The sequence below is a fragment of the Podarcis melisellensis genome, assembly GCF_964234715.1.
Source record: "Podarcis melisellensis genome assembly, chromosome: 6".
In the NCBI taxonomy this organism is placed as follows: domain Eukaryota; kingdom Metazoa; phylum Chordata; class Lepidosauria; order Squamata; family Lacertidae; genus Podarcis; species Podarcis melisellensis.
In genome coordinates this window covers 75,111,013-75,137,339 of record NC_138538.1, presented here as the reverse complement: position 1 = coordinate 75,137,339, position 26,327 = coordinate 75,111,013, and the positions used below count along the sequence as shown (strand labels likewise).

Genomic DNA, 26,327 nt, shown 5'->3' with positions numbered 1-26,327 from the left:
TCCCCTTAAGGTACACACTCCTGCAACATTTTATCCTAAAAACACCATGGGTGGAATTCAATGTCACACTATGTTGAACATCCCACCTGTGAAAGCATATTAGCTTGCCAGGTGAAATTATCCCCCTTTCCCTGGTTTTCTGAGGGTTTTCCTGAGTCCTCCTCTCAACAAGCCAATTTCAGGAGTGTGTGGAGTGGAGCCCCTTTGAGCAAGCCCAAACCCTTGCATGGGGCTTCTACCAACAGGGTTTGTTAGGTGAATCCTGCCCTATGGTTTTATGTAACCCTTACAGGAGGCTCAAGAAGGAATCTTCCTCCCCCGGAGGGAATTCCCCATGCAAACCAATATCCCAGCACGAAAACATCCAAGACATGCTTACTAATACAGGCAACCGGATAAAATGTTCAAAGATATGGCTTTTTGCTGAGCCTAAGCAGTTGTAGAAGTTGTTCACTACACAGCTGGGAGATCTCAAAATGCCTTAAAGGATATAGTATTAAATTCAGAGATGAGTATTGCTGAAAACGCAGATTTGCTAGGAAATATTCTTTTCTTCTTTCTCTGCCAGTGTCATCTCAGTCAACCAGCTTCAAAGGTTGGATCAAGATGCTGGAGGGGTTTATTACAAAAAGATATGGAAACAAGTTTTGCATGTCTTTGCTGAAGTGCGATCAACTACAAAGCTTCAAACTCTGAGAACTAAGGTCACTTGGCACAATTTTTATCTAGGAGTTCCATGATGTTCCCAGTTAAAGCTACCAACTTTTGATCCAGCCTCCAAAATAACACCATTTATCTCCATGCTTTACAACTGTACAAAATGATTTCTCCATGTTAAGCTGCTATTTAAAAGGCACAAGTGATATCACAGGGTTTTTTTCCTGATGAGTTGGCAACCTGGTGATGAATCAAGGTGTGGACTGGAAACCCACCAATGTTGGTTGAGTAGACATGCTTATACATTCTTTTCACATTATTATTTTCATCAAGAAAATGACTACAAAAATAACCCTAGGAAAGAGGTTTTTTTCTGTTTTCCTTAGAATGTTAGAGTAAACAGAATAAATGCAATGTAAGGAGCCTGTTGGATAATGATGTACTACAGACTCATGTCAATCATCAAAACTCTGGTTGTTGGGCACACCCACAGGGATAGACTGGAGTGACATCACTGCTTAGGTACTACAAACCACAAGAAAAGTTATGAAGCAGACTGTTAAATCTTCTTGAATGCCAGTACTGTGGTTCAATCTATGCTCATTAAAAGTTTGCAAAGCACAGTCCCAAACATTCAAGTGAGATCATTAGTGTCCTTGCCCTACTTATCTTCTTTGATTTGACTGCTTCTTGGCAAGGTTGTTTGAAATGAAGATAAACATGCCATCACACCCTTTTGAAAGTTTTACACCAGTATCTAGGGCTATCTTTTTGTTCACTCTTGTCCTCAGTTCAGGAGCAAAATAATAATAATTCTACATACACCTTATTTCCTGTTCCACATTCAAACATTCCAAGGCAGGGATGGCCAACATCTTGGGGATGGGTGGGGTGCTACTTCCTCATGAACAGCAAGACTTCCAATGAGAGCTTCCCACTTACTGATCACACAGTGATAAGGGCAGGACTTTGGCGCAGAAGGCCAGTGCCTCACAAAACAGAAGAAAGAGGTGCTCCCAAAATGCACAAGAGCTAGCTTATCACATTTTGAAGCGAATTAATACATGCTACCATCAAAAGAGTGCCCCCGCAGAAAGAACATTAAGTAAAGAATCTTGTTGTTTAGTCGTGTCCGACTCTTCGTGACCCCATGGACCAGAGCACGCCAGGCACTTCTGTCTTCCACTGCCTCCCACAGTTTGGTCAAATTCATGCAGGTAGCCTCGAGCAGGGACGCGGACTTATAAAAAATATTGGGGGCCCCCGGGAAAGCTCATGAATAATAAATAAGCTCATGAATATGCAAATAAAGTGGCGCCGCCTCCTCGTGAGCGAATAGGGGAGAGCGTGCTGCGCCTATTAATCAGCTCCAAAGGAAATTGGGTGGAGCTTTTGCTCGGGAGGGAGGGCAGGAGGCATGCAGCCCGCCCCTCCCTGTGCATTTTGGGCTGGGGGAGGGGCGGCGATGGCGCTCTGCTGGAGGGGCGCCGGAGATTATTGGGGGGGCAGAGCCCCCCCAAACGAATTTTTGAGGGGGCTCGGGCCCCCTCAAGCCCCATGGAGTCGGCGCCTATGGCCTCGAGAACACTATCCAACCATCTCGTCCTCTGTCGTCCCCTTCTCCTTGTGCCCTCCATCTTTCCCAACATCAGGGAAGTAAAGAATCTAAAATTACTTAATTGCACCACCAAGTAGCTAGTCCAATGGTGCAGGATCATTGAACAAGTGTACACAGAGCTGACCTGATCAAAGTTTGGAAGAGTGAATCTTTATTATTTCAGCCTTGCATCTTGCAGACACTGCTGGGTCATGAAATTGGATAATACTGGGATCCAGATCAAATAAAAATGGGATTCGGCTCTGGGACAAACAAACAAACAAAACCTTGAAACGACTTAAACTGCATCTCTAGAAACATGTTCTCTTATTAGCTGGGGGGAATGCCTAAAACCATAACAAAAACAGATTCCAAAAACAACAAAGTATTATTTTAGTTTGCTTCTTTTGTATCTTTTCTTTTCAACATGTCACAGTAGAATTATATCTGCAGCATGGTCATTAGCCCTAAGGCTAGTTTTGTTGACAGAAAGCTACAAGGAAGAGATAAAAGAAGTTAAAACCTCAAAACTCACAGAGAAACAGGTTGTTACACCAGCAGTTAAGTTTACAGTCTGTGGGTAGAAAGTTACACTTAGATCTGGAAGACTTGGGTTGAAATCTATCTCCACCACAGATACATTTGCCAGCCAATCCACTTATTCAAACTAAACATAGTCTGGCACTGCTGGGACCCTGCAACTTGAGAATGCAGATTGGGGGTTGTGGTAGACATCACATTATCACTGTCTCCAAACATCTAAAACTTGTTGCCCACAAAGCTACCACATCAGGGAGCGTGGTTTTGGCCTAACCTTCTGCCTCCCAGATGTGCTTGTTTTTAATCTGTGCCAAGAGTTTTTATACATGGAATCACCAAAAACATCAAATCCCACACACCTGAATTGTGAAATGGCACAATGCTAAGGGCTACTTGATATTTCTGAAGATGTAGATTGGAGGAGCCACTGCCTGCAATATGGGAATAACTATATTAAAGGAAATGATGTTGTGGAGACAAACACAATAAAGGTAACTCATTTGCAATTAAATTTTTCATTGATAGGAGGAAGAATGACTAAAATTATTTTAAAAGACATTTGGGTGCCAGATGAACTCCTTTCAGTTTGAGTCTAGGGATACCACTTACAACATATGCCTCATCCATCCTTTGGAAAGTTCAGAGCAGCTTACATGAAATTCACAGGTAGTTTTCCATCCATATACAGGCTAGGCTAAGATCAGCTACGTTCCACAATCTAACTCAGCGGTCAGCAAACTTTCAGCAGGGGGCAAGTCCACTGTCCTTCAGACCTTGTGGGAGGCCAGACTATATTTTTTGGGGGGGGGGAATGATGCAAGAGCACCACGAGCCCCAGTGGCTGCTTACTTGTGTCTTGCGAGCGGCAGGGGCTGGCGGCAGGACAATGAGCGGCACGCGAAAGGGCTCTGGAGAGGGGCTGCTTAAAATGGCAGCCACTCGAGCACTGCTGTTGCTGGCACCAACAAAGCCCAGTCCCCTTCCTCCGCAGGACGGGAAGAACCCAGGAGGGAGGGAGGGAGGGAGGGGGCGCCGCCGTGTGAGGGAGAGGGAAAGAACGCATGCGTGCTGGCGATCCACACAGCGATTTCCAGACCATCCATGGGCCGGATCCAGAAGGCAATTGGGCCTGATCCGGCCCATGGGCCTTAGTCTGCCTACCCATGATCTAACTGTTCTATGAAGCCTAAGGTGTCTCGGGCTCCTAGTCCCTACTATGACCTGCTTCAGTTGTGCCATTATTAGGGTAAAGCCAAATGGCTTTCTATACTGATCCTAAACATATTTATTTCAACTGAGCCTCCAAGTGAAAAGTTTAGGATCACAGAATTTTAATGAAAATATAGATTTTGAAAATCATGAGCTCCCTTACAGATAAATGACATTGATTTTTTGAGCCATTACTCTTTTGGATAATCTGTGAGGAAAGATTAACTGTCTAAACTTTACTGACCATATTCTGGTCTATATACACCCAGGCTCTAGAGATCAACTTCTCTTCCATATTTTGGTCTAATGAAGATGCCTGTGCAAGAATATCAGTTAATATTTCTATCAACAGAAAAGGCTGAACAGCCTGATCCAACCTAAGTTGGTTTGCATTTCTGTTTTCACAGGCACAGTATTCCAATATACATAGGCACTGCAATGAAGAAATCCAGGGCTTGCTTTTTCCTTTTTTTGACAAATGAACCTTTGAAAAAGAATACAAAGGGGCTGTGGAACACACAGCCTGATAAAGATAAAAGATTATCTGGAGGGAATAAACACACCAAAAGCAAAAAGTCTGCTTAATTCCATCACCAACAAGTGTGTCTGCCAATTGTCAAAACTCCAGATATCAAAGGGTTCCACCTTTGTGTAAAGAACTCAAGAAGAACCCTGGACCCTTCCAGCCCAGATCTAGTCCAGCATTCTGTTATTACTGTGACCAACAGATGCCTATGGGAAGCCCACAGGCATAACAGGAGTACAATAGTTCCCCCCAGAACAAGTCTATGGCGCTACACCTTTTTTATAATTAAAAATGCTGACTCAGCTTTAACATACATTATGAACATCTGAATGCGCATTGGAGCAGCTTCCCATGACAACAGCATTGTGCTGAATCAGCGGGATGAGCATGGCAGCTTCATTTCTACCCCAAGCCAAAAGTGAACACATTTGTGGGGGTAGCTCTCAGCTGCCTGAGCGAACTCTTTTTCTTTCTGTCCTTTTTTTACTCATTACTCATGCCGAGCCAGCCAAAATCATAAGAATTAATTATTTATTTTCCAAGTAATTTTGGAGCCAATGCATAGCCCCAAAGCAATCTATCTTCCAAAAGGAAAAGCCAGAGCAGCAGCACGATACAAATAATTGAGTCACCCAGTGTGGGAACTTTTATTGTAATGGTTATGAATGTATTTGGTGAGGCTTCCTAGGCAGGTTAGGGCAGGAGCAGACTTCTCTCCCATTCGAACGCAGTCACATTTTTGTCTGTGCTACCTCTACCCTCCATTCTCCTCCAACGCCAGTATCTCAACCCCAGGACACCTTGTCATTGAGCTCTGACGCTAATAAATTTGTGTATCTTCTCAGGTGTTGCACTGACCAACAGTACTGAGAACCAACAAAGAAGAATACACTTTTAATCCCACTTTTATTTTGGGGTAGCTCTTTTCTTGGGAACTATACAATGGATCTCTGGTGAACCTCTAATACATCAATGACAGGTTCTCCTGTTGTGCTGTTATTGGCTACAATTGCTCGATTGGCATTTCAGCTTTTCCCATTCACCGACTAGAGCATCCTGGGGAAATATTCCTCTTGAAGAACAGACAATAAGTGAGGCAGAACAAAATACCTGATGAAATCACACCACAGCCCTCCCAGGTAATGTGGGTATGCCAAAAACTGCTTTGACCAATTCTGCACCCTGAAGAGAAGCCTTTTCTTGCCTTGGAGAGAACTTGATAAGATCAAGTTTTAGAATCACAGTTCTTAACAAAGCATGGTGCAAAGGCCTTTTCCACTGGTATCTCCATATGCCTCCTGCAGTTGCTTTTAAAGTCAGGAGACCATCCAGAGTGGGATTCAACATGCAAAAGCTTCCGTCAGAACACAAAATCAGCAACCCCTCTCCCTACAAGCCTAAGCACCTTTTGCTCATTCATATGGGTGTTAAGATCCCTGAATCTATTAACTGCCAGCTAAAGCGACAATTTTATCCATATCTTAATTGTTTTAAATAATTGTTTTTACTATTATACTACTTTGATGTGAGGCTACCATGCAGGTTGCTGATCAAATTACATGGTCCATCAACACTGGAGCAATTGGAGCTCCCAGGCAAATGACTGGACCTACATATTCTTAATATGAATTATTCCTGTCAATGGGATTCTATATGACTGTCACATTAAACCATATGCATCTCTTTTGAGAGTGAATTTAAAATACACTTCCAAATAACATTATACAGTCAAAAAGCAACTAATACTATTTAAGAAGCTTCCTGCCACTTTTACTGAAATACTATCATTTATTTTTAATCCATTGATTGCTTAAAAACAGGCCCTTAACTTAATACGTTCTGCTGACAGCTCAAATAAGAGCTAATAAGCAGATTTCAGAGAGGAATGCAATTCATGATTTAGCTCTTTTGATCATATTATATGACTCTTTGTGAAAGGTTCCCTCCATATTGAAGGAAGGGAACTACATTTAACCTTCTCAAATAGCATGTCACTCAGTAACATGTCAAGATATTTTACAGCAGGGATGATCAACCTTTCAACATCAGAGCTCCAAAACCCTTAATTCCTATGTAGAGAAAAATGAATTTTGGATAGATGAACTCCAGTCACGCCACAGGGCTGAACAGCTTAAAAAGCTGCACCTTCCAAAATATCCTCTTTTATACAACTATGAAAGTACAGGAAAGGTTGGTCATCTCTGGTTTACAGTGAGAGCTCTGTAATTCTTACCAGTTAACAAGCAGGAAACTCCCCAGTCCAGTGCATGCTTACTCAACTGTTTATTATCAGATTTACTTAAAGGTAAGGACAGATTATAAAAAGACTGCTATGTTAGTCTTTTGCAATAAAATCAGACAGAACAACCCGGTAGCACCTTGAAAGACTTAAGTAATTTACTGTGACATAAGCTATTATCTGACTTGTCAGATGCATGAGAGAGATCATGAAAATACTAAGCAGACAAAACAGAGGCCTGGTTTGCACATAACACTACGTCATGGTTTGTTTAAGCCAGGGATTGCTAAAGTGTAGTTTTCTAGATGTTGCGGGACTGCAGTTCCCATAACGCTTGACCATTCATCAAGTTGACTAGGGCTGATGGGAGCTGGCACTCAACAAAATATGGAGGGCCACAGGTTCCTCACTCTTGATTTAAGTTGTGGTTTGTTTAACAAACCACAAATTACCCCACATGATTATATTCTAGCTTGTTTCTCCAAGGCTTCTTTTGTTTTCCAGTCATTTTCACCTCTTGCCTTTTATTACTTGTTGAGCCGCTGGAGTTGAGTGGCCAACAAACATAGTTAACAGTGCTGGGTTCCTGCATAATGCAAAGCAATAAGGCAAACACAGTTTCATAAGAAAACAATAAACCATGGCTTCACACTGTGGTTTGCTGGTGGCGATTGTGGTAAGCTTCTGGGCAGGATTCTCACGTAACACTAACCCATGATTTAATAAGCTATAGCAGAAAAAACAAAGTTTACAGTTATGTGCTAACCAGGCCAAACAGTCATACATCAACAATCTTCACTAGCTTCATTCTCACTAAGGTGGTCAAAGGGGAAAATTTGCCATGTGAGTCCCCAGCAGGAAATATGGCAAGATGCAGCCCAGACACAGGCTAACCACCTCCGTGAGGACAAGCAAGCTCTAGTCCAGAGGCGGCTAACTTATAGGCCTCAGGATGTTATTGGAATACAGTTCCCACCATCCCTGGACATCAGCTGTCTGGAGGGGCACATGTTAGTGACCCTCTACCCCAATGTTTCTCAAACTTAGGTCCCCAGCTGTTGTTGGACTACAACTCCCATCATCCCTGACCACTGGTCCTGACAGCTAGGGATGATAGGAGTTGTAGTCCAACAGCAGTTGGGGACACAAGTATGAGAAACACTGCTCTAGCCCATTAAAGACTATGGCAAAATGTGCTAAGCCTTTAAGGTGCCACAAGACTTTGCCGTTTTTACATCCAAGTATGCATAGTTGAGATTGCAACCTTAGTAAGGACTCAAATTGGACCTAAAAAGAAATTAAACCTAGTGACCAACTTAAAAAGGGGGGGAAAGTCCTCTGCCTCTCTTCTGCAACTAGGCAGACTTTTTTCTTTTCTTCTGCATGTCGAGTCCATCCATTGTCCTCCTACCATTCCGTTACCATGATTTCTGAGAGTTGTCATGGATATGCATGTGAACTTTCCCAGACAAATAACTTTCCTAAGAATAAACCTAAACACCTTTTTAAAAAAATAATGGACTTATAGGGAAATAAAGAAAATGAGAATGAATCCAGCCCAAAGTGGTTTATTGATGTAATCAAAGTATGTTTTTATTTACTCATCCAATTAAAACAGCCTAACTATGTAGTTAGCAAAAGTGGAATGTATTTCAGGTACAATCCAGAGTTATGGACATCCTTAAATGTCTCCCAATGGAATACAAGAACTTTAAAACACTTAATTTTGACTAGATTGGACACACCATTGTCATTTTTCTCATTCCCTGCCCCATCCCCTAATGCTCTATTATACCTTCTCACGCCACCCTTGCAATGTAGGCTAGGCTGCGAGACCCAGAGATCCTCTTGATTACTGCATCAAATGCAGTTTCAGTTTTTGCTTTGGAAAAAAAATGAATAATTGAGTGGAATATTTTCTCTCTCTCCCTCTTTACCAATCTCAAGCCATTTCCTTGCCTATCTAACCCAATAGCTCACACCGGCTCCACAGCCTCTCTGTCTCTTAGTAGCTTAAGATTCACATCAGTTCTTCACAAAGAGAGAGTTCAGGGTGAGTCATATCCAGAGAAGTGGGCTTTTCTCGTCTCCCTTCCTCCTCTCAGGGACAAACACAACCAGCTATTCATTCTTTGGCCAAACAAAGCAGGAGAACAATGTTGTCAGCAGAGTTACACAGGCAGCCCACTTCTCACTCTTTACTAACTTTCCAAAACAAATTAGTTAGGAAGCCAGCCCCATCCTAAAGTCCTACCTTCACTTAAGCCTTGCCCATATAACACCACCAAGGCTTCCTGAGCCGTTCAACAGTAAGGTAATTTTGGTGCAAATCAGTAAAACGAGTGAAAGGGGTTTAGGTTAGGGGGAGAAAAGCAACATAAATTAAGTTAATTCCCAACTATAGGAATACAATTCTATTTGATAGGACTCCTAACTAAAGAGGTAAAAAATTTTTAAAAGGCCAGCACATTTTATAAACTAGAGGAATGTTTTGTACTTCAATGCCAGTTGTGTCTGCTGAGAGAAAATCAGCTGGGATGTATAATGGGCAAATTCCATCACATTCTTACTACCATAGTAACCTGTTTTTTAAACAGACACACTTGCCTTTTACAACTCAAAATACGCAATTGCTGGCAACTCTTTAATAAAAGCTCTCTATTATTAACATCTTTCTAGTCCAAAGGAATCCCTGGTCAAATTAAGCAAAGCCAACATAGTGGAGAGCACAAGCGTTAGTAAACATCTTAAAGGCATCTGAATAAGCAGCTTAACCCTTGCAGAATACCGTATACACTGGAAACATTAGAATCTTGTATACTGGAGAGACAAGTGAGTCAGGTTGGCACTGAAAACTACAACAAAGCTGGTGATAATTATGATTATTGTTTTCTGAAGCACTTCAAGGTACTTTACAAAATACAGAAGGGCAGGTCCTCGCCTACAATGAGTTTACAATCAAAAATTCAACACAAGAAGACAGAAAGGAGAGTGAAGTGGAGGTGAGGGAGATGTGCTTGCTGCTGTTACACATATATAGGCTTAGGCTGCAAACACACCATACTTTTTAAAGCACATTCACACACCCCCAAAACAAAACACAAGCTTGGGAACTGTAGTTTGTTATGCGTGGTCAGCATTGTAGCTCTGTGTGGAGCTAAATTACAGTTTCCAGGATTCTTTGGGACATAGGAACTGCACATAGGTGGTCCCGTAAGACACAGGAAGTACAGTACTATATACCTATACACTGATGAATCACAAAAGAAATTTAAAAGCTCTTAAAAGACCATCTCCAACCGCCTATGCTAAGGGAAGATAACCCACCAACTTTGACTCTCACTGGTAGTTCCAACAAGGCAGAATGTTACAATAATAAGACAAGTGGATTAAGGAAGGGGGGGAAATCAGTTATGAATATTTTACCATATTATCCAGGATAATCTTTGACAACTGAATTTTTAAAGACATATTATACATTCATTCCATACACACACACACACCTTCTTTACATCTTCAGACTCTTAACACAATTAGTAAACCACATCATGTGTGCTGTTTGCAAAATGTAAGTCAATAATCTTAGATGTTTGGGTATTTACCAGTTATTTGACTTTGTACATTTAAGTTAGCTCCGTTCAAGGGTCTTTATATTAATATTTTGGGGGGAGAGGGAGAAATAAACATGCCATATCTATATACATGTATCAGTCTGTATTCACAAGCACTAAACCATTGATTATGCTCTTCACTTTAATGCCCCATCAACATGACTCTAATGTGTGATGAAAAACCCAACCTTTCGCTCTCCCTACTGAGGTTATGAAGGGAACTGTTAAGTAATCTGCGTTCAACAATCTTGTGTAACCTTTCCATAGAAATCAATTTCGTTCCCCAAAAGCATTCTCTTCTAAAACCTAAGTAGGCAATTTCAGAATGGAAGCTATTCCTCCTAACTACAGTGGTACCTCGGGTTAAGAACTTAATTCGTTCTGGAGGTCTGTTCTTAACCTGAAACTGTTCTTAACATGAAGACCACTTTAGCTAATGGGGCCTCCCGCTGCTGCTGCGCTGCTGCTGCATGATTTCTGTTCTCATCCTGAAGCAAAGTTCTTAACCGGAGGTAATATTTCTGGGTTAGTGGAATCTGTAACTTGAAGCATATGTAACCTGAAGCGTATCTAACCCGAGGTACCACTGTACAAACCAACCAGCATTCCTCTTGATGTACTAGCCCACGGGTAGGCAACCTAAGGCCCGGGGGCTAGATGCAGCCCAATCGCCTTCTCAATCCGGCCCGTGAATCAGCGTGTTTTTACATAAGCAGAATGTGTGGTTTTATTTAAAATGCATCTCTGGGTTATTTGTGGGGCATAGGAACTCGTTCATTCCCCCCCCCCAAAAAAATATAGTCCGCCCTCCCCACATGGTGTTAGGGACGGTGGACCCGCCCATGGCTGGAAAAGGTTGCTGACCCTCGTAGAAGCCAGAAACCCTGTGCGCACTTCATGGCGAGTAGGCAAGCCTCGTTGGATCCGGTAGGGCTTACTTCTGAGTAAACATGCAACATGGGCCCGGACTACACACAGCCTTCTTTCCCCTCCCACCACAATTTACTCCCGTGAATAATAATAATAATAATAAAGTAAAAAACTCCAGCAGCATGGTCGAGCTCCGCAAACCTTAAATCAACCCGGCGTTCTTTTTGCTGTTGCATCGAACGAAACTTTCCTCAAAGGTTTATTTACACCGGGGTGTATTTATTATTATTATTATTATTATTATTTTGGAAACCAACCACCCTGCTCAAGTTTTCTTTCATCGCTCCACAAAACCAAAAAGGCGCCACTCTTACCTCAGGGGGATGCCGGCTCGCTGCGCTGGAAGGGAAAAACTCGGCAGCCGCGCACTCCTTGCCCCAATTTGGGCGGCCGGTGAGACTTAGGACGCCGCCCCGCTCGTCGGGCGCGGATCCTCCGCAGGGTCTCTTCGGGCTCCGTCGTTCACCTTCAAGCGGCTTGGCCGGGACAGAAGCACTGCATGGTTCCCCGACCGCCGAGCCGGCGGTAGTGCTGCTGCGAGGCGAGAGTTTCGCAGCTCAGGCAAGCAAGCAAGCGAGCCGCCAACCAACCCCGGGCGGCGCGCGCTGCAAACTCAAGGCAGCTGCAGGCACGGCGGCCAAGCCCCACACGAGGCAGCGCCGGCGCTCCGGGAGTGATTGAGAGCCGCTGCACAGCCACACCCCTGCGCCGCCGGAGCCCCCTCCAGAGGAGCTATTTACATACGGTGACCTCCCGTTGCCCTTTGCCGCGCCGAGAACTTTTCCTTTAGTCCTCCCCATAATTCTTCCCTTTAAAATCAGCTCCCTGAAAAAGTCATGATTTACTACTTCCTAAAGGCAACCCTTTTTTATTATTTTTTGCCGCTAGGTCAGGCCAGGCTGTTAAGCGCAGCTGATTTCATTAGCTTGAGCCCCTCCCTTGACTGGCATCCAATCTTCCCAGCCATAGTTTGTGGTGGGTGGTTTTTCCCCCCTCTTCTTTTTGGTCTTCTTGTCAAAAGCTATTCACCGTGTCAGCCAAAGGGGCCCGCATACCAACAAATAAGCACGCTTAATTAAAACAGCAGGTGAGGAAAGCAATAAACAAGACAGCCCTCTCGCCCCTGTGTGATTTCATCCTTCGCCAGGCTTAAGGAGAAGAGAAATTTATACCACCGCCCACCAAATGTGGATATCCGACGGGTCAAACTGAGATGCAATACTGGCTGCCTCTGAACGGTCATATTATTGCCACGGTTCGAAACAAAGCCGGCCCTAACATTGGGCAGAATTCAAGTGGTCCATCTATAACAGCGCATATACCTGAAGGAGTGTCTCCACCCCCATTGTTCAGCCTGGACACTGAGGTCCAGCTCCGAGGGCCTTCTGGCGGTTCCCTCACTGCAAGAAGTGAGGTTACAGGGAACCAGGCAGAGGGCCTTCTCGGTAGTTGCACCCGCCCTGTGGAACACCCTCCCATCAGATATCAAGGAAATAAACTACTACAGTGGTACCTCAGGTTAAGTATTTAATTCATTCCGGAGGTCCATACTTAACCTGAAACTGTTCTTAAACTGAAGCACCACTTTAGCTAATGGGGCCTCCTGCTGCTGCCACGCCGCCAGAATTTCTGTTCTCATCCTGAAGCAAAGCTCTTAACCTGAAGCACTATTTCTGGGTTAGTGGAGTCTTTAACCTGAAGCATATGTAACCTGAAGCGTATGTAACCTGAGGTACCACTGTATCTGACTTTTAGAAGACATCTGAAGGCAGCCCTGTTTAGGGAAGTTTTTAATGACTTGATGTTTTAATGTATTTTTAATCTTTTGTTGGAAGCCACCCATAGTGGCTGGGGAAACCCAGCCAAATGGGTGGGGTATAAATAATAAATTATCATCATCATCATTAATTAAAATATTTATCACAGGAACCACAGAGGTATATTTAAGGCAAGGTGTAGGTGGTTCAAGGAGGTCCAAGGTTAACTGAAAAGGATCCCAACTATACCAAAAATACAGTTCAGGAATACTAGAGATCTGTAGAAGTACTAGAAAATCACTGTTTGGAGCTTGTCCTCTTTACTGTCAACATCAGTTCCCCCTCCCTCTCAATGCATTCCCTTCACAACTAACTTCTGCTCCACGGCACAGCAAGCAAGACATCACAGTCTGTTTCTGAGTCCTAGAGTTAAATCTCTCCCTCTCCTTTATCAACTAGCCTCCTGACCACAAAAGCAGGCATTGTTGTGGGGGCCTCAATCCCCCTAGTCCATCTTGGGGGAGAAGGGCTGTGGTCCCCTCTCCCCCCTTTAGAGTCCCAGGTGTATCAACATGGCGGAAACACCGTCTGAATTTTCTGCATGACTCTGATCTAAATAACTACTTTATGAGCGCACAAGGACTTTGGCACACCCAGGAGGATTTTTTACTTTGAGAAGCCAGTCAGCTCATCCCTTCCCCAGCCCCTATCATATCACAAACTGCTTTAGAAAGTCTCCTCGTTTTCAACAGGCATTTGCCTTGCAGCATGAAAAACTGCCCGTTCCAAAATTCAAGTGCTTATAAATCTAGTTGCTTGGATCCAGCAACATGCCCAAGGCATGTTTTGGTAAACTGTTTTGGTAATCATGTGGAAAACATGATTATATGACTTAGCCAAGAGGGACTATCATCATTAGTTGCCATTCGGACTGAACTGGGACTAGAGGCATACCTGGGCTTGCTTGCACATTTAGCAAGGTGATGTACTGGCACGAGTGCAAACCCATGTCCATTAAAAAACCTGGCGTAATTCACAATCACAAATCGCAAATGACCCTTAAACTGGGCATTTAACAACGCAATCCTATAAATGTCTACTCATCAAGTTTGTTGGGGTTTACTCCCAAGAAGCTAGGTGCATAGGACTGCAGTCTAAATCTAGCAAGCCAACTTCAGACAATACCTCACTTGCCTTCACACTTCTGACGAGGTGCCAGAAATAAGCCCCACTTAAGTCAATGGCCATTGCTCTCTGGGGTCTTGGGCGGGCTGCCCCTCTACCAGATTGCTTGATCAGGTGCCTTTTCCAGTAGCATCAATTGTGACTTGTTGGGAGAATACAACTGGGCAAGACAGCTAGCCAGCAACAAACAAGCACCTAACCAGCATCATGCCAGGAGGGTGGCAATTGCCAGACGGCACCATCCATACACAATGTCCAGTGTCTGCCACCTGAAGAACAAACCATAATACTTAGCCACAGTTTGAAATTGGCTTAGTTCAATAAGTCACAGTTAACACTAGCCACAGTCTGAGCTTGTTTCAACAGAATGCTAAATAATGATTTAGTGCTTAGTAAGCGGGCTTTGGGCTTAGAAGCTCCCCTCACATGGACATGAGGAGGAAATCTGAATCTTTGGCTTGTCTGTTTACCTAACCATAGTTACTCACTATGTTGAAACCCAGGTAAACTGTGGCTAGTCTTAACTTTGATTTAGGGAAACATGCTGACTTCAAACGACAATTCACAATCTTCTTTCCCTAAACCATTGTTTGTGGTTAATTTAATCATGGTTAATTTAAAATGGAAGCAACTGCTTCCAGACTCCCCGTCGTTCGTGTGCTGGTGGAGGGAGAGTACCTGAAACTGAGGTAGTTTAGTATTTTGTCTTAACCAGATCGTTTGTTAGGCATGAGAAGTTGTGGTTAGTTAAAAACAGCAGAAAATGCTTCCAATTTCGTCTAAGCCATGCTGGAAGAGGAGGGGGGCATATGGGCCTGAGGTTTGTGTATGTAACACTAAACTATGGCTTAGTGTTGTATCTAATACAGTACTGTATATAATTTTCCATATATGTATATTTTGTTATTTTGCAAAACTATGTGAGTACACTTTAAAAAAAACCTCCCTAAGAAGAAACCATTAATTTTGAGATAAGACAGCCACAGGCAGCCTCACCCAGAAATAGAAAAAGGACTTTCTTTCTTTTTAATTCTAGGAATTACTGTACAGCCTTGTTTATTCATAAGGCATGGAAGAGATATAAGAGTCTTTCAGATAGTCATGCTTTCTGATAAAGCAGAGGGTAAAGTATACATTACATGGGGAATGTACTATTAACATATAATACAAAATAAGATAAAATTAGAATTTTTAATAGCCCTTTCTGATAAGAAAAGTTCTACTGTCTTCTCATGTGTTGCTCTTTTTTGCAAATAGTTCCTGGAATAGCACTCATCTATGTGGTCTTGCAGGAAGAGAACTGGATTTGGTTCTGGGTTGAAATTACACATCTGCCATGACCTCAAGTATGTGGCTTTGGGCAAATTACCGTAAGTATCTTTCAGCTTTGTTTGAAAAGAGCATAATAGTGACTATTACCTACCTCAAAGGGTATTGTGAGGACAATCAATAAAGTATTATGGGGAAGGGGAACAAAAGAATGAAAGAAAGCAAAATAAAATGAGTTGTTCACTAGAGGCTTTGGTAGTGTTCTATCAGTCTTCTGCAGCCCAGAATTACAAGGAACTCCAGTTCATATTGTCCTGTACCGCATGGGCCTTATTTTCCATTCAAATAGCTGTAGACTTTGTTTCTAATGATTGATTCACACACTTACTCAGCTAATTATCATTGTTCTGTGGTGGAGGGAGCAGGCAGGCATGTGCACCTTTTTGCATGATCCTTCCTCCTCATTAAAGGGAGGGAAACACTGCATGAATTAGATCCATGGACTGGAGTTCACCATGTGAATATATGAATTCAGTCCTATTATATAATCTCCGTGTTTGGTTTCTGGGATTAAGCTAAATGCCTATCAATAATCCATTCTTTTATATGTTTTGGACATTTCTATACACCTCATAATCTAAAAGAATTTGTGTTTTCAGATTTGCTTCTTCTTATTCAAGGTTATGTCCTCTTGCTACCAGTTCCTCAAAACTCCCACACTGCCTGAGAGTTGCCTCTCTCTTTCCTTGAATGTTGACATTCTGCAGCTGTGTTGTCTTCTGTAATCCCCAAAAGTTTTTCTTAACATTGTTCTATTACTTTCTTTCCTTTGTCTGAGTTCATAAGCCAGGAGCTCAAAGGCTTTCCTGCTACTACATTGGTAATAATTCTGCCTTAGCAAGCAATTTATATTTCTAAATAAAACAATGGTTTTTAAAACAAATACTGTTCCATAACTTTTGTCAGGAGTCTTGACTGCTTTTTAGATAACAATATTTTTTAACAACTTCTATTCCAGAACCTGTTGTGTTTTCATTTTTCTCTTCATCGCAGAAAGCTATTCCAACGAATGTTTTCTTCTCAGGCTATAGCTAAAGGACTACAATCAAATTCAAACTGCGTAGATCTGTTGACTCTATCTCAAGGGTACCATGATCACAATGATTATTTTAAAACAAACTGTGGGTGAACGTAATAATTGTGTCAACCAGAAATCTTAAGAGTCAAGGGTATGTGAAAGGCACACATTGAGCTGGCTGAGACATACAAATCTTGGCTTTGTGCCTGTGTGCTCCATCCTCATGTTGCCTCTTCCCTCCTCAGCCTGCTCAGATTATATTTATTTAAACCGTAAAATATAGGATACAGCATAGACATAAAATCAAACATTTTTTAAATAGCATCAAAATAAAACCAAAACCAAACCAGCAAAGGGAGTAGTACCAAAGATCTGCAAAGCACTGAAATGCTTAAAAAAACAACAACAGCTGTAAAGCCTGGAAATCTCATAGTTGTAGAGATGGAAGGAAGCCCAAGCGTCATCTATCTAAACCAGGCATAGCCAAACTCTGCCCTCCAGCTGTTTTGGGACTACAATTTCCAACATCCCTGACCACTGGTCGTGTTAGCTAGAGATGATGGGAGTTGTAGTCCCAAAACAGCTGGCAGGTCAAGTTTGGCCATGCCTGATCTAATCCAACTCCCTGCAATGCAGAAATCTCAACATGTGGTTCCCCATCCAATTTGAAACCATACTGGACCCTGCTTAGCTTTGCAAATAAGCTAGCAGTTTCGTTGCTGCACCACTCTTCACCTGGTGCTGAAAGTACCACAATGTGGACACAAAGCAAGCTTCTTTGGGAAGAAAATTCCACAACCAGGGCACAACTGAAAAGGTTGTTTTCTTCATAGACACACTCATCCAGAATGCAGATGGCTTCTATTAAGTGCAGTTTCCTGTTACATCTGAACCAGAAAGCCATGGTTACCACGTTCACAAGCAGTCAGAATCTGAAACCACAGTTTGAACTTGACTTAAGATCCTGCTTTGTTCTGAAACTAGTAGCCATGATTTTCCAGTTTGGACATGACAGGAAACCCATGGCTAATGGAAGACTTCCTGGGTTAATATCTGTGTGCTGAAGAGGAAAGCTTTTTTTGCTTATTTTATAATTCCTCTTTTTGCTGTCTTTTCTTTCGGACTATCAGGGTCATTGAACAGTGGATTGTTTTCACTTTAACAGGCTCCTGCCTCATCATCAAACTTGTCACAGAAGTGAGAGCAGCTGAGAGGCAAGGACAATTATTTCAAGATAACAAGATCCTGACAGCTGATTCCTGCTGTAAAAATGTTATAAATACAGTCACTCACAAGGGCAGTAAAACAGATGAAACCACTGGAGAGTAGATTTAATTCACCTCAGGTGTCACCTTTCCCCTATTCTTTCATCTTCTTTGCACCTTAGCCTAAAATATTTATTGTCTTTCCTTAAGTCTTTTTTTTTACCCGAATGATCTAGAATTGGATCAAACACTCTGTTTAATATTTCCATCAGACAATGTCTAAAAAAAATCAAAGTATCTGAAGATTATAAACTGTAAATTTTAAAGAAGTAGTATTGAACTAAATATGGAACACAGACAGAAATTACCTTCAAAACATTCATCTGCAAAGGAAAGAGGAAGCTCCAGTGGATTTGGAAACAAAGGGATGGAAGGAGGGCAAATACCGTATTTTTCACCCTATAGGACACACTTTTTTCCACTCCAAAAATGAAGGGGAAATCTGTGTGCGTCCTATGGGGCAAATACAGGCTTTCCCTGAAGCTTGGAGAGCGAGAGGGGTCGGTGCGCACGGACCCCTCTCGCTCTCCAGGCTTCAGGAAGCTATCAGTAAGCCTGGGGAGCCCGCGGGAGTTCCCGCAGGACTCCCTAGGCTGCGGATAGCAGCCTCTCGCCCGGTGCGTGGGGCGCCCTGAAGCAGAGCACCCCGCATGCCCGGCAGACATCCGCAGCGTGGGGAGCCTTGCGGGAATTCCCGCAGGGCTCCCTACGCTGCAAATAGCAGCCTGCTGCACGGAGCGCGGGGCGCCCTGAAGCAGAGCGCCCCGCGCTTCGGGCAGACATCGGCCAGCCCCACAAGCTCGGGGGACAGCGGGGAGGCGCAGCGCCGCCATCCCGCTGTTCCCTGACCTGGTTTGGGGGGGAAATCAAGGAAATTTCCCCCCTTTATTTCCCCCCAAAAAAAACTAGGTGCGTCCTATGGGACGGAGCGTCCTATGGGACGAAAAATACGGTAAAACGTATCGCTAAGATCATAAGAAGAGCCTGCTGGATCAGACCAAAGGCCCACCATCCTGTTCTCAGTGGCCAACCCAATGTCTATGGGAAGCACACAAGCAAGACCACAGTGCACCAGTACTCTGCCCAACCCTGCCATCTCCAGCAACTGCTCTTCGGAAACCTGGTGCCTCCAGCAGCAGAGACAGAACACAATCATCCCACCACTAGTGGGATCACAATCCATAGTTTAGCTGTGCATGAAAAAGTACATTCTTTTGCCTGTCCTGAATCTTCCAGCATTCAAGTCGATAGTGTAGGCATAAATAAGGCACTTTGCAAACTGGGTACTGTGGAATGAAAGCATCCCAATGCGGAGTAAAAAGGGTCAATGCTCACAAGAGCTATAGAACTGTGTGATGTCATATGCCTGAGGCAGTTATTTCAGTTGGTACAGTTAACGGCAGTTACGGAAAGTCTTTTAACAGTTTGAGCAGCAGGTTTGTTCTGTTGTGCTGCTGCCTGCCTCAGAGTTAGTCTGTATTTATCTTGGATGCACATCTATGTAAGATGTCTTGGCAACATAAACAACGCCTATCTGTGTTGTATATTTTACTCTGCAAGTGCAAGTATGCTAAGTAAAATGTATTTGTTCTTTAAACTTTAAAAGAGAGCACCTTGCATAGTTTTTGTATGAGGAAAAAGGGAACTAATTAAAGGGTCAAACGACCTGGGGAACTAGAGTTTAAATGGGAACTAGAGTGTAATTCCCACAGGTGTGCCATACACAGGCCCAAACATACATAGACTTGAATGGCACAATTTCCTCCCACCCTTAAGGAGCAGAAAGAACCATATGCATTGGACCTCCATAAGTACAAGACGATGGCTGGAGTGCCCGGTTTATGTAATGTCTTACATGCACCATGGGGAGAAGTGACTGTACCTGCTCCTTCCACTGCAGAATGCCAGTCCCTAGTTATGTATGTCAGTGTGTAAGCTGAGCTTTTGCACCCACCATGCAACACATTTCTGTTATGTTTTTTGGGGATTCTCCAAATCTTAGCTGGCCTTGGTAGTTAGCCATTATTTGCAGTTCTCTCAACCCTACCCTACCTGAGTCCTCTTGCATACTGAGAGTATTCAAGGGAAGGGAAGGGCCAGGTATTAATTTTGTAGTGATATTTGCAAGTGTTTGGAAGTAGCAAAAACCCCCACATCTTGTTGCTTTCAATCACCTTAAAAGGATGACATATAGTAGTAGGTTGTTTGTTTGTTGTTTGTTTTTATAAAATGTTTTTTTTTAATTGCCCCTTTTTCCAAGTTCCAGAGGAAGGGCGATGGAATAGCCTCTCACTTCATGCCTGGATTTGGAGGTGCTCAACAAAAGCAATAATGCCTAGTTCTGCATATCCTGGAGCCATTTGTGAGACTGCATTCCTACCAATCCCAAAGTCTGCTGCATATGCCAGAAAAGTCAAGGGGAGGATCTGTCTCTTCCACGCTTCACAAAAAAGAGACCCCCCCAACCTCCAAATCTGTTTCAAGTGGTAGTCAGCATGTTGTCTCTAGCACAGTGGTTCTCAAGGGGTGTGGTGCGCCACACTGGTGTGGCAGGAGAGGGTGGCAAGTGTGGCAGGAAGATTTGAGGAGAATCAACATTATATTTGAAGAATGATTCATGTTCTTATGTAGCTGCATTGTTTTATAGTTTCTGAGTGTCCCATGATCATATTATAAAGTAGTTGTGTTCTATGTTATATAAATTAGGCACTGCTAGGAATTCTTTCTTTTCATTTTGCAATGTGTTTCTCATCAATAAGAAATCCGGAGGGGCGCGAGCAAATTTGTATTCTGAAAGGGTGACCCAGAGGAAAAACGTTTGAGAACCACTGCTCTAGGAAGAACAGAAGCAGGATATGAAAGCCCTCCATTAATTTGTGATCCCGTAACTGACACAGCAAATCGGGGGCTAATGCCCCCAAATGCAACCTTGTCCAATTGTCTCCAAACAGGTGCCAAAGTTTTGTGCTCATTTTGTGCCACTTTGTGTTTCAAAGCCACATTTTGTGGCACCCCCCCCCAAATTGAGTAATCAAACATTCAAACCAGGGTCACAAGTAAATGGCCCAAAACCCAGCCTTGTCTGATTGAGCAGTCCCAAGTTATGTGCCGGTACATGAAGGCAACAGCCCTTCACGGTTACTTGCCAGCATATAGTACCCAGAGGCCCCCTCCACTTGGTTATAATGGTTAATAGCCTTTGATAGACCTATTTGTGTGAATTTGTGACATCCTTTTTAAAAGAGTCAACAAAGCTAGTGACATTCACTATATCTTATGACAGTGAGTTCCATAAAGTCAGGGATGGGGAATTTATGGCACTCTAGGGTTGTTAGATGGGACGCGGGTGGCGCTGTGGGTAAAAGCCTCAGCGCCTAGGGCTTGCCGATCGAAAGGTCGGCGGTTCGAATCCCCGCGGCGGGGTGCGCTCCCGCTGCTCGGTCCCAGCGCCTGCCAACCTAGCAGTTCGAAAGCAACCTCGGGTGCAAGTAGATAAATAGGGACCGCTTTCTAGCGGGAAGGTAAACGGCGTTTCCGTGTGCAGCTCTGGCTCGCCAGAGCAGCAATGTCACGCTGGCCACGTGACCTGGAAGTGTCTTCGGACAGCGCTGGCCCCTGGCCTCTTGAGTGAGATGGGCGCACAACCCCAGAGTCTGGCAAGACTGGCCCGTACGGGCAGGGGTACCTTTACCTTTACCTTTAGGGTTGTTAGTCTCCAACTCCCATCAGTCCCAGGCAGCATGACCAATAGTCAGCAATGATCAGAGCTGTTCTCCAACATCTGGAGGGCCAGAGGTTTATCATCTCTGTGAACATATTGTGTGAACAAGATTTTTCCTATTTGCACTTACAAGAAGCTCCCAAATATAAAGGAAATGCCTAGTGGGTGGATTCCATGCAGGGTAGAGTTCATTATCTGAAGATACCCAGAAAGAAGATGGAATAGTTCTCATTTTTTAAATGTCTGAAACATTTATTAAAAAACAAAAACTCTCTTACATAAATTGTGCCTGGCTCAATTTATAAACTCACTCTGGAAGTTAATTCAAGTTAGTATAATGAAATATCTCATGTTGTCTCAGCAAAATGGCTCCTTTCCAAAGTTCCAACATAGCAAAAGGAGATTATTTAGGATAAATTGCTTTAAATAACATTTGGAGTTGTGTAAGAATTCAGGAGCCTATGTCTCAATTCAAAACAGTTTTTGGCACACTTATAGAAGAGTAAGTTCGTATAACATTCTGACATCTGGCACTCAGTAGCTGTTGTACAGAAGTTCATTTTTGAAAGTTGCTGGTATAATTCAGAACTGTAGTGGAACACATACATTTAGCAGAAAATTTCTATTAATTCAATAAACTATATCAATATGCAGTGCAAACATGATAAAAAGACAGAGGCCACAATCCATTAACATCAATTAACAAATGAGTCATAGCTAACTTGCTTACTGAGCAAAACAAACTTTCACAAGAAAGAAACATAGAATTTTAGAGCTAGAAGGTATCCCAAGGGTCATCTAGTCCAACCCCCTGCAATGCAGGAATCTTTTGCCCAAAAGATCTCACCTGAGACTCCAGGAGCCACTACCAGCCACAATAGACAATATTGTGCTAGTTGGCCAAACAATCTGACCTGATATAAGGCACCTTCCTGTGTTTCTGCATTTGTGGTCTGGTGACCATAAGACTGTGGCTCAGAAAATGTAATACATCAACACAGTCTAAAAATACACTAGTTAAAAGCAGTTAATAAATGGTACAAAATACCAGTTAGTTGAATGCACACATTGGTATATCATATGATTTTTCAGTGGTCACATGACTTATGAGTACAGCAAAAGAAATACCACACTTCCTCATGAAACAACCAAGTGCAACATAATGATGACAATTACTTGGGTCATGTGATCATGTATCACTCATATAATTCTTCAAATCATGCAGCATTACTTCCTATTAGTTTTCCATTTCTTCAGATTAGTACTTGCAAATGAAAATAATGAAATGCAGGAAAACTTTGCACCATTTCCAAAGTTAAGAATGGAACTATTGCTTTCAACTCAGGGCTACCGCCCCCATCCCCCCAAAAAGGAATTGGACTCTGGGTCACAGTTCCTTTCCATTCACAAAAGGGCAACTCAAGATTGAAGCTCTGAGTGTCATAATGGCAACCTTATAGATATTCCCACTATTTGAAGGATGACTGGATCACTCACTCACTCACTCACTCACTCACTCACTCACTGTATGGAACTTCAAATGAGAAACATGATATCTTGCAAGGATAGAAATTGCTTCAGTTTCTTCCAGCAATACAGTGGTACCTCTGGTTACGTACTTAATTCTGTCTGGAGGTCCGTTCTTAACCTGAAACTGTTCTTAACCTGAAGCACCACTTTAGCTAATGGGGCCTCCTGCTGCCGCTGCGCCATCGCTGCACAATTTCTGTTCTCATCCTGAAGCAAAGTTCTTAACCCGAGGTACTATTTCTGGGTTAGCAGAGTCTGTAACCTGAAGCGTATGTAACCTGAAGCGTATGTAACCCGAGGTACCACTGTAATACAAAATGAGCAATAGCTTTTCTTTGTGTGTGAAGGTGTCAGTGATAATTTTGACTCAGTTTGTGATGTCCACAAAGATGTGGCTCAGTAGGGTTCTAAACAGAAAAAAATAAGGATACAGCTGGAGTCTTCAAAGGATAGGGTAGTAGAGTCATTTGTCTCCTCACTCCACCCCAAATAGAACTTCCTTAATGACATAAAAAAGCCAGAGCTGTTTGTTTACATTTTTGGCAACTAGGTCTGCGCATTCAGCTCGTCTAAAAAAAAGGTAACAGGATGGTCTAGAAGTCTCCAGTTCTGATAGCTATGAAGGGTAGCCAGAAGACCACACAGGTACTGATAGAATATTTGGATGAATAATAATATGGAAGAGTTTGAAGTGGAATGTTCTGTCGGCTGGCAAAGCTACTAGAGGGCTTGGCTCCAGTCTGCAATCTGCAAATCAGAGCCAATCAAACACACTCTTGCTGTGATAGTGAGGATTTTAAACATTATCAGAAGAACAGGCAATGATCAGTGGTACCTCGGGTTACATACACTTCAGGTTACATACGCCTCAGGTTACACACTCCGCTAACCCAGAAATAGTGCTTCAGGTTAAGAACTTTGCTTCAGGATAAGAACAGAAACCGGGCTCCGGTGGCGCGGCTGCAGCAGGAGGCCCCATTTAGCTAAAGTGGTGCTTCAGGTTAAGAACAGTTTCAGGTTAAGAACAGACCTCTGGAACGAATTAAGTACTTAACCTGAGGTACCACTGTACTTCTATGAATGTTTACTTGATTGTTTTTGAAATGCTGCAATTGTAGCAGCATGTTGCTGTTGCTCTTGGATTTGTTTCGAATGAATCAGCATAGCTACCTGAAATTTTTTGAGAGATTTTACATTCCAGTTCAGTACGGATTTGCTGAAATAACTGGGTTCAGAATCAGTACGATTTTTAAAAAATCTATTCATTTTATCCTGCAGTGTGGGGAAAACTTTATGTAGGAAAAAAATATATTTTGCAAACAGAAGGATAAAAAGCAACAATAATTTGATGCTCAAGTGTAGTTCAAGTGCTAAAAGCAAGCATTCCCAGAGTAACTGATCATGCACTCTTGCTCCTAGACACAGCACTTTATCCAAAGCAGACACGAAACAAAAACTCTTCACAATGGGCTGGAGACCAGATAACAGCTTCTCATCCCCACTATGAAAACAATAGCCTGTAGTCACAGCTAACTGACACAACAGATCTATTTAAAAGCAAGATTCCCAGGCTCTTTGAATAGGATGAACCTATTCTTTCACCAGCAATGCTGTGCAACAAGGCAAAGATGTAGTTCAGGATCTTAGTTCTACAACTTGTAGTTCAGTTTGTGTCTAAAAAACAGGAGCAGAAATTGTTCCTGCCATTGATTCTACCTCTTTTCATCAAGGTGGAAACCCTCCCAGCTTCTGAGTTCCATCCTCAGTCAACACTAGGCACTCTCATTTGCACATGCGACATAAGGTGTGCAATTAAGGAAACTCCCACACATTTATCAACAAACAAGAGACTCAGCATGCACAGCAACGACATAATATCCTATTCTCTAGCTGTGATCAAGAGATGAGGAGTAGGATGTGGAATTGTGAACTCCCCAGCCCCTCCTTTTTCACACACATATTTCTCACCATATTCTTGAGTGCCTTGCCCGAAAATGAGATGTCTGATGCTGCCGGATGAACATTATAAAGGGCAGGAAGATCTTTTTCAATACTGGTTTTACCACCACTTCCTTCAATACTCTTGGAACGATGTCCTTTGCTCCCCAACCGAATCAGCCTACCCAACGCAGGCTTCCTTAATCAACCAGGAAGGGCAAGGATTAAGCATGCCAAGTGATGAAGCTCCCAACTTCAAGAATTCTGTCTACATCCACAGGCTATGCAAACTAAGAAGTATCAATAGAAACAGGAGAAGCAGCTGCATCTGGTGCTGTCCTCAATTTGGACTCAAGGCAGAAATATCTATTAGAGATGTTGACTACAAAGTGCTTGGCAAATAGGGCACACCAGGTAACCATCTCCTCTCAGGAGTCACTTGGAACAATTCTGCCAGACAACTCTGTACGGACAAAATGGTGCCAGAAAACCAAGACTTATTTTCCACCATCGCTGCCATGAGATGAGCTCTGAAATGAGCTTTAGCCCAACTTCAGTCAAATTCATCATGCATTTTCCTTTGCGGGAAGTGAAGTTTCATTGCTCAGGGAGCCTCAGAAAACTAGGGAGCCACATGGGCTCACCAAACAGAGAGATCACTCTGGAGTGAACATAGCAACTGCTCATGTAGTTTCCCCATTCCAGATGTTAGCAAGCGCTTTGATGGGACTGCCAGCATTACATTGCCCCAGAGCCAGCAGGACTTAACCTGGACTGGATCTATTTTTCTCTAGGGGCAGATTGTTCTAATAAGCCCTCCACTCAGTAAGCCTAAACCCTGCCAGGCAGAGCTCTATCCATGCCAAGGGAACCATGTCAAACTTCTCCACCCATGATCACCATCCTGTTCAGAATATAACACCAAATCAAGTGTATGACCAGCCAAATGAAAGAGGCTGGATATCAATCGAGACAGATATTGTTGTCATGGAGACCATGAAATCTGCAACAGATGAGAGGGCCTCAGCAAGGATGCTTGAAGTTGCCGTTCCCATTCTGGTTCTGCAGAAAAGCCCACTTGGCACCCACTGACATGTTGTTGGGAAAATTATGATGATGATAATTGATTTATATGCCCATCTGACTGGGTTGCCCCAGCCACTCTGGGCAGCTCCCAACAAAAAATAGTAAAAACACAATACCACACACTAAAAACTCCTCTAAACAGGGGTGCCTTCAGGTTAAACAGGGCTGTCTTCAGGTGTGCTTTAAAAA

General features: G+C 43.0%; 1 protein-coding gene and 2 long non-coding RNA genes across 3 annotated transcripts in view; 1 reads left to right on the top strand and 2 right to left on the bottom strand.

The window, feature by feature from the left end:
- Positions 1–11,961, bottom strand: part of BCAR3 (BCAR3 adaptor protein, NSP family member) — a 77,999-nt gene extending 66,038 nt beyond the window's left edge. The window contains exon 1 of the mRNA XM_081916023.1: positions 11,618–11,961. The gene's annotated coding sequence lies outside the window, so the exon portion shown is untranslated. The remainder of the gene's footprint in view (positions 1–11,617) is intronic.
- Positions 11,962–15,127: 3,166 nt separating this feature from the next.
- On the top strand, positions 15,128–16,463 carry LOC309372482. The gene is made up of 3 exons (XR_014169527.1): positions 15,128–15,374; positions 15,509–15,621; positions 16,180–16,463. It is a non-coding gene; the product is annotated as an uncharacterized lncRNA (long non-coding RNA).
- Positions 16,464–21,851: 5,388 nt separating this feature from the next.
- Positions 21,852–26,327, bottom strand: part of LOC309372469 — a 43,841-nt gene continuing 39,365 nt past the window's right edge. Inside the window, exon 6 of the long non-coding RNA XR_014169514.1 lies at positions 21,852–22,172. This is a non-coding gene — a long non-coding RNA (uncharacterized lncRNA). The remainder of the gene's footprint in view (positions 22,173–26,327) is intronic.